The sequence below is a fragment of the Bufo bufo genome, chromosome 1, assembly GCF_905171765.1.
Source record: "Bufo bufo chromosome 1, aBufBuf1.1, whole genome shotgun sequence".
In the NCBI taxonomy this organism is placed as follows: domain Eukaryota; kingdom Metazoa; phylum Chordata; class Amphibia; order Anura; family Bufonidae; genus Bufo; species Bufo bufo.
This window is the reverse complement of record NC_053389.1, coordinates 10,287,501-10,308,878: the sequence shown is the minus strand read 5'-3', so window position 1 is coordinate 10,308,878 and position 21,378 is coordinate 10,287,501. Positions and strand designations below refer to the sequence as shown.

Below are 21,378 nucleotides of genomic sequence, written 5' to 3'. Positions count from 1 at the left end.
ATAGATAGATAATAGATAATAGATAGATAATAGATATGAGATAATAGATAGATAATAGATAGATAATAGATAATAGATAGATAGATAATAGATAGATAATAGATAGATAATAGATAGATAATAGATAATAGATAGATAGATAGATGATAGATAATAGATAGATAGATAATAGATAATAGATAATAGATAGATAGATAATAGATAGATAATAGATAGATAGATAATAGATAGATAGATAGATAGATAGATGATAGATAGATAGATAATAGATAGATAATAGATAATAGATAGATAGATGATAGATAGATAGATAGATAGATAATAGATAATAGATAGATAGATAGATAGATAGATAGATAGATAGATAGATAATAGATAGATAATAGATAGATAATAGATAGATAATAGATAGATATATAGATAATAGATAGATAATAGATAATAGATAGATAGATAATAGATAATAGATAGATAGATAGATAGATAGATAGATAATAGATAGATAGATAGATAGATAGATAATAGATAGATAATAGATAATAGATAGATAATAGATAGATAGATAATAGATAATAGATAGATAATAGATAGATAGATAGATAGATAGATAATAGATAGATAATAGATAATAGATAGATAGATAGATAATAGATAGATAGATAATAGATAGATAATAGATAGAAAGATAGATAGATAATAGATAGATAGATAGATAGATAGATAGATAATAGATAGATAATAGATAGAAAGATAGATAGATAATAGATAATAGATAGATAGATAGATAATAGATAGATAATAGATAGATAGATAGATAATAGATAATAGATAGATAATAGATAGATAATAGATAATAGATATATAATAGATAGATAGATAGATAGATAGATAGATAGATAGATAGATAGATAATAGAAAGATAGATCATAGATAATAGATAATAGATAGATAATAGATAGATAGATACATAATAGATAGATAGATAGATAGATAATAGATAGATAGATAGATAGATAATAGATAGATAGATAGATAGATAGATAATAGATAGATAGATAGATAGATAGATAATAGATAGATAGATAATAGATAATAGATAGATAGATAATAGATCGATAATAGATAATAGATAGATAGATAATAGATAGATAGATAATAGATAATAGATAGATAGATAATAGATAGATAATAGATAGATAATAGATAGATAATAGATAATAGATAGATAATAGATAGATAATAGATAATAGATAGATAATAGATAGATAATAGATAATAGATAATAGATAGATAGATAGATAATAGATAGATAGATAGATAGATAGATAATAGAGAGATAGATAGATAATAGATAGATAGATAGATAGATAGATAGATAATAGATAGATAATAGATAATAGATAGATAGATAATAGATAGATAGATAATAGATAATAGATAGATAGATAGATAGATAATAGATAGATAATAGATAGATAATAGATAATAGATAGATAATAGATAGATAATAGATAGATAATAGATAGATAATAGATAATAGATAGATAATAGATAGATAATAGATAGATAGATAGATAGATAATAGATAATAGATAATAGATAGATAGATGATATATAGATAGATAGATAGATAGATAGATAATAGATAGATAGATAATAGATAATAGATAGATAATAGATAGATAATTAGATAGATAGATAGATAATAGATAGATAGATAGATAGATAGATAATAGATAGATAGATAATAGATAGATAGATGATAGATAGATAATAGATAATAGATAGATAATAGATAGATAGATATATAGTAGATAGATAATAGATAGATAATAGATAGATAGATAATAGATAGATAGATAGATAGATAGATAGATAGATAGATAATAGATAGATAGATAATAGATAGATAGATAATAGATAATAGATAGATAATAGATAGATAGATAGATAATAGATAGATAATAGATAGAAATATAGATAGATAGATAGATAGATAGATAATAGATAGATAACAGATAATAGATAATAGATAGATAGATAGATAGATAATAGATAGATAGATAATAGATAGATAGATAATAGATAATAGATAGATAATAGATAGATAATAGATAGATAGATAATAGATAGATAGATAGATAGATAGATAATAGATAGATAATAGATAATAGATAATAGATAGATAATAGATAGATAATAGATAATAGATAGATAGATAGATAGATAATAGATAATAGATAATAGATAGATAATAGATAGATAGATAGATAGATAGATAGATAGATAGATAGATAATAGATAGATAATAGATAGATAGATACATAATAGATAGATAGATAGATAATAGATAGATAGATGATAGATAATAGATAGATAGATAGATAATAGATAGATAGATAGATAGATAATAGATAATAGATAATAGATAATAGATAGATAGATAGATAGATAATAGATAGATAATAGATAATAGATAGATAGATAATAGATAGATAGATAGATAGATAGATAGATAATAGATAGATAGATAATAGATAATAGATAGATAATAGATAATAGATAGATAGATAATAGATAGATAGATAATAGATAATAGATAGATAGATAATAGATAGATAATAGATAGATAATAGATAGATAGATAGATAATAGATAGATAGATAATAGATAGATAGATAGATAGATAGATAGATAGAAGATAAATAGATAGATAATAGATAGATAGATAGATAGATAGATAATAGATAGATAGATAATAGATAGATAGATAATAGATAGATAGATAGATAGATAGATAATAGATAGATAGATAGATAGATAGATAGATAGATAATAGATAGATAGATAATAGATAGATAGATAGATAGATAGATAATAGATAGATAGATAATAGATAGATAGATAATAGATAGATAGATAGATAGATAGATAGATAATAGATAGATAATAGATAGATAGATACATAATAGATAGATAGATAGATAATAGATAGATAGATAGATAGATAGATAGATAGATAGATAATAGATAGATAGATAAAAGATAATAGATAGATAATAGATAGATAGATAGATAGATAGATAGATAATAGATAGATAGATAATAGATAATAGATAGATAATAGATAGATAATAGATAGATAGATAATAGATAGATAGATAATAGATAATAGATAGATAGATAGATAATAGATAGATAATAGATAGATAATAGATAGATAATAGATAGATAGATAGATAGATAGATAGATAATAGAAAGATAGATAATAGATAGATAGTTAGATAATAGATAATAGATAGATAATAGATAGATAATAGATAATAGATAGATAGATAGATGATAGATAATAGATAGATAGATAGATAGATAATAGATAGATAGATAGATAGATAGATAATAGATAATAGATAGATAGATAGATAGATAGATAGATAGATAGATAATAGATAGATAGATAGATAATAGATAGATAGATAATAGATAGATAGATAATAGATAGATAGATAATAGATAATAGATAGATAGATAATAGATAATAGATAGATAGATAGATATTAGATAGATAATAGATAATAGATAGATAGATAATAGATAATAGATAGATAGATAGATAGATGATAGATAATAGATAGATAATAGATAATAGATAGATAATAATAGATAATAGATAGATAGATAATAGATAATAGAAAGATAATAATAGATAATAGATAGATAGATAGATAGATAGATAGATAATAGATAGATAATAGATAATAGATAATAGATAGATAATAGATAATAGATAGATAGATAGATAGATAATAGATAGATAGATAATAGATAGATAGATAGATAATAGATAGATAGATAATAGATAATAGATAATAGATAGATAATAGATAGATAGATAGATAATAGATAGATAGATAATAGATAGATAGATAGATAGATAATAGATAGATAGATAGATAGATAGATAGATAATAGATAGATAGATAATAGATAGATAATAGATAATAGATAGATAGATAGATAGATAGATGATAGATAGATAATAGATAGATAGATGATAGATAATAGATAGATAGATAGATAGATAATAGATAGATAGATAGATAGATAATAGATAATAGATAGATAGATAGATAGATAGATAGATAATAGATAGATAGATAGATAATAGATAATAGATAGATAGATAATAGATAGATAGATAGATAGATAGATAGATAGATAGATAGATATAGATAGATAGATAATAGATAATAGATAGATAGATAATAGATAATAGATAGATAGATAGATAGATAGATATAGATAGATAGATAATAGATAATAGATAGATAGATAATAGATAATAGATAATAGATAGATAGATAATAGATAGATAGATAATAGATAGATAATAGATAATAGATAGATAATAGATAGATAATAGATAATAGATAGATAGATAGATAATAATAGATAATAGATAGATAGATAATAGATAATAGATAGATAGATAATAGATAGATAGATAGATAATAGATAGATAGATAATAGATAATAGATAATAGATAGATAATAGATAGATAGATAGATAGATATAGATAGATAGATAATAGATAATAGATAAATAGATAATAGATAATAGATAGATAGATAGATAGATAGATAGATAGATATAGATAGATAGATAATAGATAATAGATAGATAGATAATAGATAATAGATAATAGATAGATAGATAATAAATAGATAGATAATAGATAGATAGATAGATAGATAGATAGATAGATAGATAAAAATACAAAAAAAAAAAAAAAAAGCGTCACTCTTAAACATAAATGGGTGCAGTCCCCATCAGGACCAGTGACCAGGATCCACAGTTGATACAAAAAATATAAAAAGAGGCAGCACTCCAAAAATCCATCAGCTGATGCATGGGTGAATAAAGACATCCACATTTTTTACAGTTTTTCTATTTTTTAGATAGAATATCATTGTAACATGTGGGGAAATTTATCAAACTGGTGTAAAGTAGAACTGGCTTAGTTGCTCATAGCAACCAATCAGATTCCACCTTTTATTTGCCAAAGGAGCTGTCCAAAATGAAAGGTGGAATCTGATTGGTTGCTACACGCAACTAAGTCAGTTCTACTTTACACCAGTTCAGGGGCGGACTGAGAACCCTCAGGGCCCCTGGGCAAAATAAATCAAGGGCCCCCTTCCAGGCCCCACCCATGTTCCGCCTCCAGCCACACCCATGTTCCGCCTCCAGCCTGAAGAGGGGTATTTCTATCAGAGTCCCTCTAAGTGTCCAGTAGAGAGTGTGTTGGAAAGAATCCCCTCCAGGCCCCATTAGAGACTACAATGGAGGGGACTTTTTCTAATGGGCCATCGAGGGCGGCCTTTCTGGCAGAGGCTATCTCAGTGTCCTTTAGAGAGTGTGTTAGAAAGAATCCTCTACAGGCCCCATTAGAGACTACAATGGAGTCAGTCTAATAGGCTTGGAGGGGGGGGTCTTTCTAACAAAGGCCATCTAAGTGTCCATTAGAGAGTGTGTTAGAAAGAATCCCCTACAGGCCTCATTAGAGACTACAATGGAGGGGACTCTTTCTAATGGGCCATTAAGGGCGGTCTTTCTGGCAGAGGACATCTCAGTGTCCTTTAAAAACTGTGTTAGAAAGAGTCCCCTCCAGGTCACATTAGAGACTACAATGGAGTCTAATGGGTCCTGGAGGGGGGTCTTTCCAACACTATGGTTCCTATTCACAATATAACAACACAACATAGCTCTCTGATACCTAGGCCAAGTTGGCTCCTACCTTAATTACGGTTGGTGGCTGGCAGTCTGTGGGCTCACTGGCTATTGCTTGCTGGTTGGCAGGCTGTGGGCTTTCTGGCTGGATGGCTGTGGGCTCACTGGCTATGGCTTGCTGGTTGGCAGGCTGTGGGTTTTCTGGCTGGATGGCTGTGGGCTCACTGGCTATGGCTCGTTGGTTGGCAGGCTGTGGGCTTTCTGGCTGGATGGCTGTGGGCTCACTGGCTATGGCTTGCTGGTTGGCAGGCTGTGGGTTTTCTGGCTGGATGGCTGTGGGCTCACTGGCTATGGCTCGTTGGTTGGCAGGCTGTGGGCTTTCTGGCTGTAGGCCTGTGGCTGGATGGCTGTGGGCCTGGGGGTGGCTGGCTCTCTGGGACTGGTTGTCTCTGGACCTGGGGGTGGCTGGCTCTGGGCCTGTGAAAAGAAAAAAGATAGAGGGTTAATCCAAGACTTCCCTGAACAAAATTCAGGGGAGGTCAGAGAGTAACAGGCAGGGCACCAAAGGGTGGATATTTTAGAGATTGTTCAGAGTGATAGGTTGGACAGCTATGATAAAGCAATGTAAGTCTAGAGAGGCTGATAGATAGGTGATAGTCAGATAAAAGAAAAAGGCAAAAATAGGTAACCACACTGGTGGCGCCAGTCTATCTATAAAAAAAATTATCCGTATTCAGGCTATTAGGTCTGCCCGTCTGGACTACTCAATGTTTTTATACGTATATCAGTATATAGACATGTAATATAGTATAAAAACGTGCTTCAGTGGTTAGACACAAGGACCAATATGTACCTGTAGACACCATGACCATAGAAGCGTGTAGAGGTCAGTGTGGTCCCCCTTACGTTTTGGGGTTCCGGTGACCAACAGTTGGCCCAAAGTAGACAAGGTAATTAAAAGAAACTTAAAAAGGAACGTACTGATATACGTATAAAAACATTGAGCAGTCCATACAGGCAGACCTAATAGACTGAATACGGATAATATTTCTTATAGATAGACTGGCGCCTGTGGTTACCTATTTTTTCCTTTTTCTTTTATCTGGCACTGGGCCTGGGGCTGGCTCAAATGTGTGGCCGATCGGCCCAAGCACAAGCCAAGTTTCTTTCCTTTCGTTACTTGTTCAGAGCGGCCTGTGGAGGCATTGCGCATTGACGTCAGTACGCGACGACGATGGCGCGCCTCTGCGCCGCACAGGACGCCATGGCCGGGCCTCTCCTCATGTGTAGCTCCGTCCGCCAGGCCCCTTTTCCCACGTAACTTACGTGACATGACATCAGTAGCTCCGACGGCTGGGCCCCATAGCCTGCCTGCCTGATGTATGTTGCGTAGTATGCGTACAGAAAATTATTTCACCCGGACCTGCCCGATGTCTCTGAGCCTAAGAGACATCGGACGGGTGAAATAATTTTCTGCACTGGGCAGCGGCCACCGGGCCCCCTTCCCGGCCGGGCCCTCGGACCACGTCCGAAGTGCCAGACCGCTCAGTCCGCCCCTGCACCAAATTTGATAAATTGCCCCAATAGTTTATAAGGCTGAAAAACAACATCCGTCCATCCAGTTCGGCCTTTTATCCTGCAAGCCAATTTTTCTCACTTTAGGGGAAAAAGTTCCTTCCCGACTCCAATTAGGCATCAGAATAACTCCCTGGACCAACGACCCCTCTCTAGTAGCCATAGCCTGTAATATTATTACACTCCAGAAATACATCCAGGCCCCTCTTGAATTCCTTTATTGTACTCACCATCACCACCTCCTCAGGCAGAGAGATCCATAGTCTCACCGCTCTTACAGTAAAGAGTCCATAGTCTCACTGCTCTTACAGTAAAGAGTCTATAGTCTCACTGCTCTTACAGTATAGAGTCCATAGTCTCACTGCTCTTACAGTATAGAGTCCATAGTCTCACTGCTCTTACCGTATAGAGTCCATAGTCTCACTGCTCTTACAGTAAAGAGTCTATAGTCTCACTGCTCTTACAGTATAGAGTCCATAGTCTCACTGCTCTTACAGTATAGAGTCCATAGTCTCACTGCTCTTACAGTATAGAGTCCATAGTCTCACTGCTCTTACAGTAAAGAGTCCATAGTCTCACTGCTCTTACAGTAAAGAGTCCATAGTCTCACTGCTCTTACCGTATAGAGTCCATAGTCTCACTGCTCTTACAGTATAGAGTCCATAGTCTCACTGCTCTTACAGTATAGAGTCCATAGTCTCACTGCTCTTACAGTATAGAGTCCATAGTCTCACTGCTCTTACAGTATAGAGTCCATAGTCTCACTGCTCTTACAGTAAAGAGTCCATAGTCTCACTGCTCTTACAGTAAAGAGTCCATAGTCTCACTGCTCTTACAGTAAAGAGTCCATAGTCTCACTGCTCTTACAGTAAAGAGTCCATAGTCTCACTGCTCTTACAGTATAGAGTCCATAGTCTCACTGCTCTTACAGTAAAGAGTCCATAGTCTCACTGCTCTTACAGTATAGAGTCCATAGTCTCACTGCTCTTACAGTATAGAGTCCATAGTCTCACTGCTCTTACAGTATAGAGTCCATAGTCTCACTGCTCTTACAGTATAGAGTCCATAGTCTCACTGCTCTTACAGTATAGAGTCCATAGTCTCACTGCTCTTACAGTATAGAGTCCATAGTCTCACTGCTCTTACAGTAAAGAGTCCATAGTCTCACTGTTCTTACCGTAGAGAGTCCATAGTCTCACTGCTCTTACAGTAAAGAGTCCATAGTCTCACTGCTCTTACAGTAAAGAGTGCATAGTCTCACTGCTTTTACAGTAAAGAGTCCATAGTCTCACTGCTCTTACAGTAAAGAGTCCATAGTCTCACTGCTCTTACAGTAAAGAGTCCATAGTCTCACTGCTCTTACAGTAAAGAGTCCATAGTCTCACTGCTCTTACCGTAAAGAGTCCACAGTCTCACTGCTCTTACAGTAAAGAGTCCACAGTCTCACTGCTCTTACAGTAAAGAGTCCATAGTCTCACTGCTCTTACAGTAAAGAGTCCATAGTCTCACTGCTCTTACAGTAAAGAGTCCATAGTCTCACTGCTCTTACCGTAAAGAGTCCATAGTCTCACTGCTCTTACAGTAAAGAGTCCATAGTCTCACCGCTCTTACAGTAAAGAGTCCATAGTCTCACTGCTCTTACAGTATAGAGTCCATAGTCTCACCGCTCTTACAGTAAAGAGTCCATAGTCTCACTGCTCTTACCGTAAAGAGTCCATAGTCTCACTGCTCTTACAGTAAAGAATCCATAGTCTCACTGCTCTTACCGTAAAGAATCCTCTTCTATGTTTGTGTACAAACCTTCTTTCCTCCAGACGCAGAGGATGTCCCCTCGTCACAGTCACAGTCCTGGGGATAAATAGATGATGGGAGTGATATCAGTACTAACCGTTGATACATTTATACATAGTAATTAGATCACCCCTTAGTCGTCTTTTTTCTAAAGCGAATAACCCTAATTTTGACAATCTTTCTGGGACCTGTAGTTACCCCTTTTTGAATATTGGCACCACATTTGCTATGCGCCAATCCTGTGGAACATTCCCTGTCAGTATAGAGTCCTTAAATATCAGAAATAAGGGTGTGGCTATGACATTACTTAATTCTCTTAGGATACGGGGTTGTATGCCATCTGGTCCCGATGATTTGTCTATTTTAATCTTTTTAAGACACCGCTGTACTTCTTCCTGGGTCAGACAGGGCACTCTTAATGGGGAATTTACTTTTACATTCGGCATTTCATCTGACAGTTTATTTTCACTTATAGTTTTTCAATGCTTCCTCATTACCTTACTGTTTTAGTGATTTAAAGGGAACCCGTCACCTAAAAAAAGCCTCCCAAACCTTAAAGTAGCCAGCAGTATGTTTCTAAAGATCCTTTTCTTCCTTTGGCAGATGTGACGACAAAATCTTGACAAACAAACTTTAATCCCCAGTAACAGCAGAGTTTGAAGTCAAGGGGGCAGCGCCCTCCTCAAAATAACTGTGCCCCCTTTCATTGCCAGCTGGAAATGAAAGATATGCACTGTCCCTGCACGTACCAGCTGCTTCAGGTGTCCACTGTGCCACGCATCTTTTTGCACAGGGACAATTGCAGGAAGGTGCCCATGCTCTAAACCACATGGGAGTACAAGGCAGGGATGACTTTTTTTTAGAAATAATGTCGGCTAGGTATTTTTCAGCAAGACTGAGCACACACCATCAGTTCCATAAAGGCATGAGAATCTACTAAGTAGTACAGCAGTGACTTCACCGCCAGCAGCTGGCCAGGTGGGAGGTAAACTTGTGCACTAGCGGATTGCTGGGCAAGTAGAGTTCCCGAGCTGACTATAACAAAAGCAGAATGGCAGTTTTTTAGAGGTTCTGGCCATACATTGCCTCTGCTCTTAATTTCCGCTGCCATGACCACCACCATCATCTCCTCCTCAGCACCCCAATCCGGATCCCAAGTACTGTCCAACACACAATCATCGTCCTCACCCTCCCCATCACTTTTATCAGACTGTGATATCTCATGATGGGCAGGCTGCTTGGCCCTCTCCTGATTCTCTGCTCTGTATTTAACCTGAATGTCACTATCGCTACCACTGTCCCCACCACCACCACTGTGGCTACAGGTGCCCCTACTACAATCATCAACAACACAGCTGTGCATAGCTTCCCCCACCTCCCCATGGCAGTCCAAATGCTAACTGTTCTCATACAACTCATGGACATGGAGACTTTCCTGAGTATCTTCCATAACACATGGTGGGGTTTTGTTGACTCCTCTTATGAAAAAAAAATGGTGCCCCTATATAAGAGGACAGTGAAGACAGAGAGGATGCAACTAAAAGACTTCTCTGGGGTTGCAAGGAGGAGGAGCAGGAGGAATACTGTGACCCCTGGCTCCAAAGCATGATGTCAGACTGAGGTGACCACAGGTCATCTCCATGTCATTCTACTGAGAGGTGTGAACCATCCAATCCATAGTCTCATCCTCTATGTCCTCAATAATAATGTTTCACCTTTCGGAAGCCAGGGAGAACTGTAGCCTGCTGCTACTACTGGCTGCATGGCTGATTCTGCTACTTATACCCACATTGTGACTGTCAGATGAAGGGGCCTGGGTCTTTAATTTTCCACTCTTCACTTTTCCAGACATGTTATTACGAGGCCTATAAATGTACACAGATTATTAAACAGTACTAGCAAAATTGCAAGTGTTTTTTTTTTTTGCAATTTAATGTCAGAAGCGCAATTAAATGTCCCGCCTTTTCTTCAAACACACTGCACACTTGTATTGCAGATTTTCAGTAAATCGTGTTTGCTGTGATTACACTGTGTCTTGAAATAATGCAACACGTTCACTAAAACAAGTGTACTAATGGTGTTGTTGCAGTAAAATGCGTGATCATCGAACAATCAAGCGTTTCATTCAAAATAGTCAACAGGGTCGCAAGAAGCGTGTGGAAAAACCAAGGCGCAAAATAACTGCCCATGAACTGAGAAAAGTCAAGCGTGCAGCTGCCAAGATGCCACTTGCCACCAGTTTGGCCATATTTCAGAGCTGCAACATCACTGGAGTGCCCAAAAGCACAAGGTGTGCAATACTCAGAGACATGGCCAAGGTAAGAAAGGCTGAAAGACGACCACCACTGAACAAGACACACAAGCTGAAACGTCAAGACTGGGCCAAGAAATATCTCAAGACTGATTTTTCTAAGGTTTTATGGACTGATGAAATGAGAGTGAGTCTTGATGGGCCAGATGGATGGGCCCCTGGCTGGATTGGTAAAGGGCAGAGAGCTCCAGTCCGACTCAGACGCCAGCAAGGTGGAGGTGGAGTACTGGTTTGGGCTGGTATCATCAAAGATGAGCTTGTGGGGCCTTTTCGGGTTGAGGATGGAGTCAAGCTCAACTCCCAGTCCTACTGCCAGTTTCTGGAAGACACCTTCTTCAAGCAGTGGTACAGGAAGAAGTCTGCATCCTTCAAGAAAAACATGATTTTCATGCAGGACAATGCTCCATCACACGCGTCCAAGTACTCCACAGCGTGGCTGGCAAGAAAGGGTATAAAAGAAGAAAATCTAATGACATGGCCTCCTTGTTCACCTGATCTGAACCCCATTGAGAACCTGTGGTCCATCATCAAATGTGAGATTTACAAGGAGGGAAAACAGTACACCTCTCTGAACAGTGTCTGGGAGGCTGTGGTTGCTGCTGCACGCAATGTTGATGCTGAACAGATCAAAACACTGACAGAATCCATGGATGGCAGGCTTTTGAGTGTCCTTGCAAAGAAAGGTGGCTATATTGGTCACTGATTTGTTTTTGTTTTGTTTTTGAATGTCAGAAATGTATATTTGTGAATGTTGAGATGTTATATTGGTTTCACTGGTAAAAATAAATAATTGAAATGGGTATATATTTGTTTTTTGTTAAGTTGCCTAATAATTATGCACAGTAATAGTCACCTGCACACACAGATATCCCCCTAAAATAGCTAAAACTAAAAACAAACTAAAAACTACTTCCAAAAATATTCAGCTTTGATATTAATGAGTTTTTTGGGTTCATTGAGAACATGGTTGTTGTTCAATAATAAAATTAATCCTCAAAAATACAACTTGCCTAATAATTCTGCACTCCCTGTATGAAGGATGGCCTTATGCCTATCCCATGCATGCTTAAACTCCTTCACTGTATTTGCAGCTACCACTTCTGCAGGAAGGCTATTCCATGCATCCACTACTCTCTCAGTAAAGTAATACTTCCTTATATTACTTTTAAACCTTTGCCCCTCTAATTTAAAACGATGTCCTCTTGTAGCAGTTTTTCTTCTTTTAAATCTTCTCTCCTCTTTTACCGAGTTGATTCCCTTTATGTATTTAGCAGTTTCTCTCATCTCCCCTCTGTCTCGTCTTTCTTCCAAGCTATACATGTTAAGGTCCTTTAATCTTTCCTGGTAAGTTTTATCCTGCAATCCATGTACTAGTTTAGTAGCTCTTCTCTGAATTCTCTCCAAAGTATCAATATCCTTCTGGAGATATGGTCTCCAGTACTGAGCACAATACTCCAAATGAGGTCTCACTAGTGCTCTGTAGAGCGGCATGAGCGCCTCCCTATGTCTACTGGTAATTCCTCTCCCTATACACCCCAGCATTCTGCTAGCATCCCCTGCTGCTCTATGACATTGTCTGCCTACCTTTAAGTCTTCTGAAATAATGACCCCAAAACCCCTTTCCTCAGATACTGAGGTTAGGACTGTATCACGGATTTTATATTCTGCTCTTGGGTTTTTACGCCCCAGGTGCATTATCTTGCACTTATCAACATTACATTTTAGTTGCCAGATTTTTGACCGTTCCTCTAGTTTTCCTAAATCCTTTTCCATTTGGTGTATCCCTCCAGGAACATCAAACCTGTTACAAATCTTTGTATCATCAGCAAAAAGACACACCTTACCATCGAGGCCTTCTGCAATTTCGCTGATAAAGATATTAAACCATATGGGTCCCAGAACAGATCCCTGAGGTACCCCACTGGTAACAAGACCATGGTCTGAATATACTCCATTGACTACAACCTTCTGTTGTCTGTCCCTCAGCCACTGCCTAATCCATTCAACAATATGGGAGTCCAAGCCCAAAGACTGCAATTTATTGATAAGCCTTCTATGTGGGACAGTATAAAAAGCCTTACTGAAGTCCAGATAAGCGATGTCTACTGCACCTCCGCCATCTATTATTTTAGTCACTCAATCAAAAAAATCAATAAGATTAGTTTGACATGATCTCCCTGAAGTAAACCCATGCTGTTTTTCATCTTTCAATCCATGGGATTTTAGATGTTCCACAATCCTCTCCTTAAGTATGGTTTCCATTAATTTCCCCACTATTGATGTCAGGCTTACTGGCCTATAGTTGCCCGATTCCTCCCTACTACCTTTCTTGTGAATAAGCACAACATTTGCTAATTTCCAATCTTCTGGGACGACTCCTGTGTTTGGTAATTCCTTGTTTTAGTTTCCTTTTTTCATTTATGTATCTGAAGAATGTCTTATCACCTTTTTTCACTGACTGAGCTAATTTCTCTTCTGCCTGTGCTTTAGAAGCTCTTATAACTTGTTTGGCCTTTCTCTGCCTAATCTTATAAATTTGCCTGTCATCCTTGTTTTTTTTTATTTTATAATTACTAAATGCTATCTTTTTGTTTTTAATGATTTTGGCCACTTCTGTTGAGTACCACAGTGGTCTTTTCCTTTTTTTGCTTTTACTGACAAGCCTAATGCAATTTTCTGTTGCCTTCAATAGTGCCACTTTTAAGTAGTCCCATTTCTCCTGGACTCCAATGAAACTGTTCCAATCTGATAGGGACTCGTATACCACTAATCTAGTTTTAGAAAAGTCAGTTTTTCGAAAATCTAAAACTTTTGTTTTTGTGTGGTGTGACTCAGTCACTGTACTTATAGTAAACCACACTGACTGGCGATCACTAGATCCCAAGCTTTCCCCTACAGTAATATCAGATGCCAAATTCCCATTTGTGAATACTAAATCTAAAATGGCCTCCTTCCGGGTTGGCTCCTCCACTACTTGCTGTAGAGATAATCCCAGTAGGGAATTTAGAATATCTGTACTCCTGGTAGAACTTGCTATTTTGGTTTTCCAGTTTACATCAGGAAGATTAAAGTCTCCCATAATGATAACTTCCCCCTTCAATGTCATTTTAGCTATTTCCTCAACTAGTAGATAATCTAATTCTTTGACTTGGCTAGGTGGTCTATATATCACACCTACACGAGTTACCTTATGATTATTAAGCTGCAAGGTAACCCAAACTGACTCTAAATTGGTCTTGCTAACTTGTATTAAAATAGATGTTATGCTATCTTTCACATACAGGGCCACCCCTCCCCCTTTCTTGCCTTCTCTGTCTTTTCTTTATAAAGAGAACCCTGGTATTGCTATATCCCAGTCATTACTCCCATTGAACCACGTCTCAGTAACAGCCACTAAATCTATATTCTCAGATGCCATTATAGACTCAAGTTCATTGATCTTATTCTCTAAACTGCGAGCATTTGTAGACAAGACTCTGAGCTACTCATTTCTTAACCTTTGTGCTACTGGCCTCTTCTGGCATTGTTCCGGGGGACAGTCGGACTGCTGATTATCACTCTTTTGCCCCCCTTTCCTAGTTTAAATGCTCCTTAGCAAATACTTGGAACTGTTAACTGAGGACATTCGTTCCCTTGAGAGAAAGATGCAAACCATCTTTCTTGTACAGTTCTTTTCCATTCCAACGAGAGCTAAAATGAGAGCTAATACGTTTAATAACATTGGTATATTGATGCACTGAAATGTGATGAAAATGCCTATTTTTATATGTTACATTGAAACTGTATTTTTTAAGAAAAAAAAAGGGCATTTGCAGCAATATGTATGCTAGTGGGGTGCTGGCAATAGACATACAAACTGCAGAAACTTGAAGTTTAAAAAAAAAAGCTGGTAATTGGTAGTGATGGACGAACATCTGCCGGGACAGTTCGTGAACGCGGTGGGTCCCATTAATTTTAATGGCAGGCGAACCTGAAAAACCTTCAGCTTATATTTGCAGCCAAGAAATAATTACTAGAAGTGCACAAATAGTCCCACAACATGGACAGTGACACCAGATGTATTATTCAAATTTGCGATCTCCATTCATTATTTTTTTCAATGCGAAATATCGGCAATATAATTTTCGCATACGCGCATGCGCAAATGCACTATACAGTACCAAAGGTGTCGTGACCAACCAAGGATGGACTCCATCTTTACAAGACCCCATACAGTGGCGGAAATAATTATTTGACCCCTCACTGATTTTGTAAGTTTGTCCAATGACAAAGAAATGAAAAGTCTCAGAACAGTATCATTTCAATGGTAGGTTTATTGTAACAGTGGCAGATAGCACATCAAAAGGAAAATCGAAAAAATAACTTTAAATAAAAGATAGCAACTGATTTGCATTTCATTGAGTGAAATAAGTATTTGAACCCTCTAACAAAAAAAGACTTAATACTTGGTGGAAAAACCCTTGTTTGCAAGCACAGAGGTCAAACGTTTCTTGTAATTGATGACCAAGTTTGCGCACATTTTAGGAGGAATGTTGGTCCACTCCTCTTTGCAGATCATCTCTAAATCCCTAAGGTTTCGAGGCTGTCTCTGTGCAACTCTGAGCTTGAGCTCCCTCCATAGGTTTTCGATTGGATTAAGGTCCGGAGACTGACTAGGCCACTCCATGACCTTAATGTGCTTCTTCTTGAGCCACTCCTTTGTTGCCTTTGCTGTATGTTTTGGGTCATTGTCGTGCTGGAACACCCATCCACGACCCATTTTCAGTTTCCTGGCAGAGGGAAGGAGGTTGTCGCTCAGGATTTCACGATACATGGCTCTGTCCATTTTCCCGTTTATGCGAATAAGTTGTCCTGTGCCCTTAGCAGAAAAACACCCCCAAAGCAAAATGTTTCCACCCCCATGCTTGACGGTGGGGACGGTGTTTTGGGGGTCATAGGCAGCATTTTTCTTCCTCCAAACACAGCGAGTTGAGTTAATGCCAAAGAGCTCTATTTTGGTCTCATCAGACCACAGCACCTTCTCCCAGTCACTCTCTGAATCATTCAGGTGTTCATTGGCAAACTTCAGACGGGCCTGCACATGTGCCTTCCTGAGCAGGGGGACCTTGCGAGCCCTGCAGGATTTTAATCCATTGCGGTGTAATGTGTTTCCAATGGTTTTCTTGGTGACTGTGGTCCCTGCTAATTTGAGGTCATTAACTAACTCCTCCCGTGTAGTTCTAGGATGCTTTTTCACCTTTCTCAGAACCATTGACACCCCACGAGGTGAGATCTTGCGTGGAGCCCCAGAGCGAGGTCGATTGATGGTCATTTTGTGCTCCTTCCATTTTCGAACAATCGCACCAACAGTTGTCACCTTCTCTCCCAGCTTCTTGCTAATGGTTTTGTAGCCCATTCCAGCCTTGTGCAGGTCTACAATTTTGTCTCTGACATCCTTGGACAGCTCTTTGGTCTTTCCCATGTTGGAGAGTTTGGAGTCTGCTTGATTGATTGATTCTGTGGACAGGTGTCTTTTATACAGGTGACTAGTTAAGACAGGTGTCCTTAATGAGGGTGACTAATTGAGTAGAAGTGTCTAACCACTCTGTGGGAGCCAGAACTCTTAATGGTTGGTAGGGGTTCAAATACTTATTTCACTCAATGAAATGCAAATCAGTTGCTATCTTTTATTTAAAGTTTTTTTTTTTATTTTCCTTTTGATGTGCTATCTGCCACTGTTACAATAAACCTACCATTGAAATGATACTGTTCTGAGACTTTTCATTTCTTTGTCATTGGACAAACTTACAAAATCAGTGAGGGGTCAAATAATTATTTCCTCCACTGTACCTACCTCCTGGCTGGGAGACTCAGATTTCAACACAGAGTCTCCACTACAGATCCACCCCTCCAAGAATGCAAATCACAAAAGAAAGTCATGTGTAGACACTGGATAGCAGAGAATAAAGATTTAAGCTCTGAAGCCTGCAGAATTATAGATACAAGCTGTGACCCGAGGTCCGTGCTTGGAGCACAAACAAGAAAACCAACATAGTATACACGTATAGATACCATGAAGCGTAAAGTGCTCTCATGACACCCAGAGCGTGATGTAATGTGTCCCGTGTTGTGTTTTCAGTACATGCGCTGTCCTGTGAGACCTGCAGTTCTAAGCAGCTGCAGATATGTCGCTCGCGGACCATCCTGTGTTCAGACGAGAATGAGGTGTGCATGAACATAGTCATCAATGTCTCCTCAGGTAAGAGTCTCACTACATTGTGCGTCTGTCTGAAAATAGGGTCATCACCATTAACCCTTAGTAGAGGAGGAGGAGGAGGAGGAGGAGGAGGAGGGAGATGATGCTTGTGTGTAAGACCACAGGTGTAAACAGAATTCCAGGGCATTGAAATCCTGGATGCATTATGGCGCCACTAGGGGGAGCTAACCATAAATAGAATTCTAGAGCTAGCAATAAATGTGTAGACAGTGAGCTCCCCCTAGTGGTAGCTTCTGGAGATAAGCGAAATTTAAAAAAAATTCAATTCGGCTGATTCACTGAAGCTCACCAAGAAATTCAATTAATTCCGAATGAATTAGTCACAAATTGCTATAAATCAGGTATATCAAGGCCCCTCTACCTGATCATGTTCTTCCCACTTGGTGGCCCAATCTCAGTTTGAAGGCTTGGAAGTTAACCCTTTCCTAACCACCAACAGTAAATTTACATCGGCAGCTGGGCATTTAAAAATGGTGCCTGCTAGCACGTGCATCGGGCACATGGCCGCCAGGTGTCTTCTATTTTAAAGAGCTGACACCCGGAACTATTGTAATGCTGGTCGTACGCTTTTCACCCTTCACATGTCGAGGTCATTCAAGTGTGCTCCGGCTTCCCTGGCCGGGATCAGGGGAGCCGCAGCGTGTATGCAGCAACCTCTGTCCTCCTGTGTGACGGTGCCAGACATGATGCACAGCATTGAGACGAGAAAACCTTCCTCAAAGCAATAAAATTATCCACAACAGGGATGACCGTAAGGTCTGGGATCCCTCTATATGGTCGGGGATCCCTCCATACTATGAACCTAGTGGTACTTTGCTTTTAAAATTATTAGGGTTAAGACCAGATGCTGAACATGGTGGATGGATCAAACATGGCCACTGGATTATTGCAGAAACACTGTCCCAACACTGTCCCTAGAGCATTAGCACTTGTCACGTCACTCCCTGTGCTCAGCTCACAGGACAATGAGGGAAACCGCGTGGGATGAGGCTTTTATAGGGCTGTGACATCACAGGGGATGGCTACCTGTTGATTGGCTAGCTGCACAGCATTATGGGTGATCTCGCATTCCCACGCTTCTTACTTTTACTTTGTAACATGTGAAGCCGCCATTTTAGGAAAAAAAAAACGATTCGTCACTACGAAGCGCAAGGAAATTCGGATATGTGTTGAATCTAATTTTTCCTAAACGTCGGCTTCACTAGAGAGGAAGACAGAAAGGTGGGAGGAGGGAGATGATGCTTGTGTGTAAGACCACAGGTGTAAACAGAAGTCCAGGACATGACAATCCTTGATGCATGATGGCGCCACTAGGGGGAGCTAACCGCAAATAGATTTCTAGAGCTAGCAATAAATGTGTAGACTGTGAGCTCCCCCTAGTGGTGGCTGCAGGTCAACACCATAAGAAGTAGAGGAAGCAGATCCGTGTTGCGTCCCCTCCTACCAACGGTCCTATACCAGTCAGTCATGTGCCTCGGAGAATAATGAATAATATTTTTTTTATAGAAAACTTTCCCTTCTCAAGCATGCTCAGAAGACAGTGCGGGAGACTCAGTCAGTGTGATCTGCAAGGAACGCTAACCAGTGTCAACGCCAAGTTAAATATCGCTACAACCTGCTGCAAAACAAATTCATGCACCCCACCCCTACCAACGTGTAAGTTACCCTTTAAAGTAACCTCTTTTGCACATTTAAAAACAATTTTCTGCAAAACACAACCGAATTTTGCCTCATTTGCTAATAGTCAAAAAGAGTATATAAACTTATATAAGGCATTCTTAATTGCTTCATTTTTATTTTTTTAAACCACCTACTGCATTGCGTATTCAGCGCCCATGCCGATCTACGTATCTCCGTGGTTACAGACCGCAAACACCACCTGCAATCAGCGGACTGCAGTAAATTGTGAGAACAAACAGGATCTGACTACACAGGGCGGTTTGTAGTCTGGCGCCATGGAGACACATAGATCCGCCTGGGAGCTGGACACAGAATGGCAGCAGATTCTGAACCAACTCTACTTCTTCTTTTATTTCGTTTGAAAAAAAAAAAAAGAAATATTTGTTGCAAAAATATACACTCTTTTTCTTTTTCAGATTCTGTCCCGACAGAAAATAAAAATGGACGCCTGTGCCGCAGCAGCTACTCCAGTTCTGAGAGCGATAACCCTGCGGAATACATCATGGAGTGCACGGGAAATGAAACTCAATGTGTGACATTTTATGACATCATCAGTTCAAGTAAGTAGGAGAAGTAAAGCAATGGCTGCAAATCAAAGCAATATTCTTAGGAATTGCCCAGTAAGCACTTTTCCAGCACATCGTAAATCTATAGGTGATCAGGGCGCCATATGGACCCTATCCACCCCTAGCTCATATTGTACGAGCTTCCTACTCGTGCATGGTTTGTTTTGCCCCTTTGTCCCTCTGCCTGGCGCCAATTTAGTGCTTTAGGGAGGGGCACATTAAATCTAGGAATTATGGGTCCTAAAAGTGCCTATTTCTTAAAGGGTTGGTCCAGATCACAGGGCGTCCCCTCCACTGCTCTGGTTGCAAGTGGTAAAGAGGACCTGCCGCATTTCTCATAAAATATCAAGGATCGAACATTAGACTCTGCATTGAGCCGTTCCTCTGTTATTCTTCTTGGCAACGTGTATACACATTGACAACCGGGTGTTTAATCATTCACAATGTATCTAATATTGTTCAATCGGTGCTGACCCTGGCAGAAGAAAATGTTTCATACATTTCCAGGAGGAATAACAGAGTAACATCACAATGCAGAATGTTCCAGATTTAGACAGTCTCTCTTACAATATGCCTATAGAAATCAATAGTGTATATATTTAACATGGGATTTCTGTGTTTTCAGAATATTATAGCAGTTATTATAAAGTGAGTGGTTGTGCGAGCAAAGACTTCTGCTTGACTGACATCTTTTTGGGTCAGCTCAGAAACTCCAATGTGTCTGCTTTGTGTACGGAAGCTTTTCCACAGAACTCGTTGACTCCTAGTGAGTATGCTCATCCTGATCTTCCTGGTTCCGGAATAGAATTTCACAATTACAGTGTAAATTGACCTACGAAGAGAGCAGAAGAAGATTAGGGGAGGGAGGGGGGGGGGGTATCTGTAGAGCAAATCCTCCTGTAATGGATATCATTAGTTATCACACACACAGGTGTTCATGCCCCCTGTTCCATGTGGACCACAGATTTAGGATTGTCGGCATCATTGGTGAAATGTCAAAATTAGCACGAGCATATTCCTAGGATATGCCACAAATGTCGGATAGGTGTGGGACCCCACTCCATTGTGAGAATGGGGCCCCGTCCCTCCCTTGCTTGGAATGAAGAACAGACTACAGCTCTCTCCGTTCACAACTACACATCAGAAAGTACTGTATAAAAAACTAAAAAATAATAATAATTTAATTCACCCCACTTTTACAGTTTTACATATGAAAATAAAAAATTCTTAAAAAATAAACATCTTTGTTATCGCCACCTCCAAAAATGTCTGACCTCCTAAAATACTATAATATTTATCGTGCACAGAGAATGCCGTAAAGGAAAAGGAAATAGAAATGGCCAATTCCCTATATTTTGGTTACTTAGCCCTCCAAAAATTTGAATAAAAATGTATCAAAAAGTCGGCTGTACTCCAAAATGATACTATAACAAAATACAGCTCACCCAGCCAAAACAAGGAGCCCTCACC

The 21,378-nt window shown here is 38.2% G+C and overlaps 1 protein-coding gene across 1 annotated transcript in view; it reads left to right on the top strand.

Annotated features, from left to right (window-relative positions):
* The first annotated feature begins 20,610 nt into the window (after nucleotides 1–20,610).
* LOC120987315 (phospholipase A2 inhibitor and Ly6/PLAUR domain-containing protein-like) overlaps nucleotides 20,611–21,378 on the top strand; it is a 69,571-nt gene continuing 68,803 nt past the window's right edge. The window contains exon 1 of the mRNA XM_040415884.1: nucleotides 20,611–20,674. The gene's annotated coding sequence lies outside the window, so the exon portion shown is untranslated. The remainder of the gene's footprint in view (nucleotides 20,675–21,378) is intronic.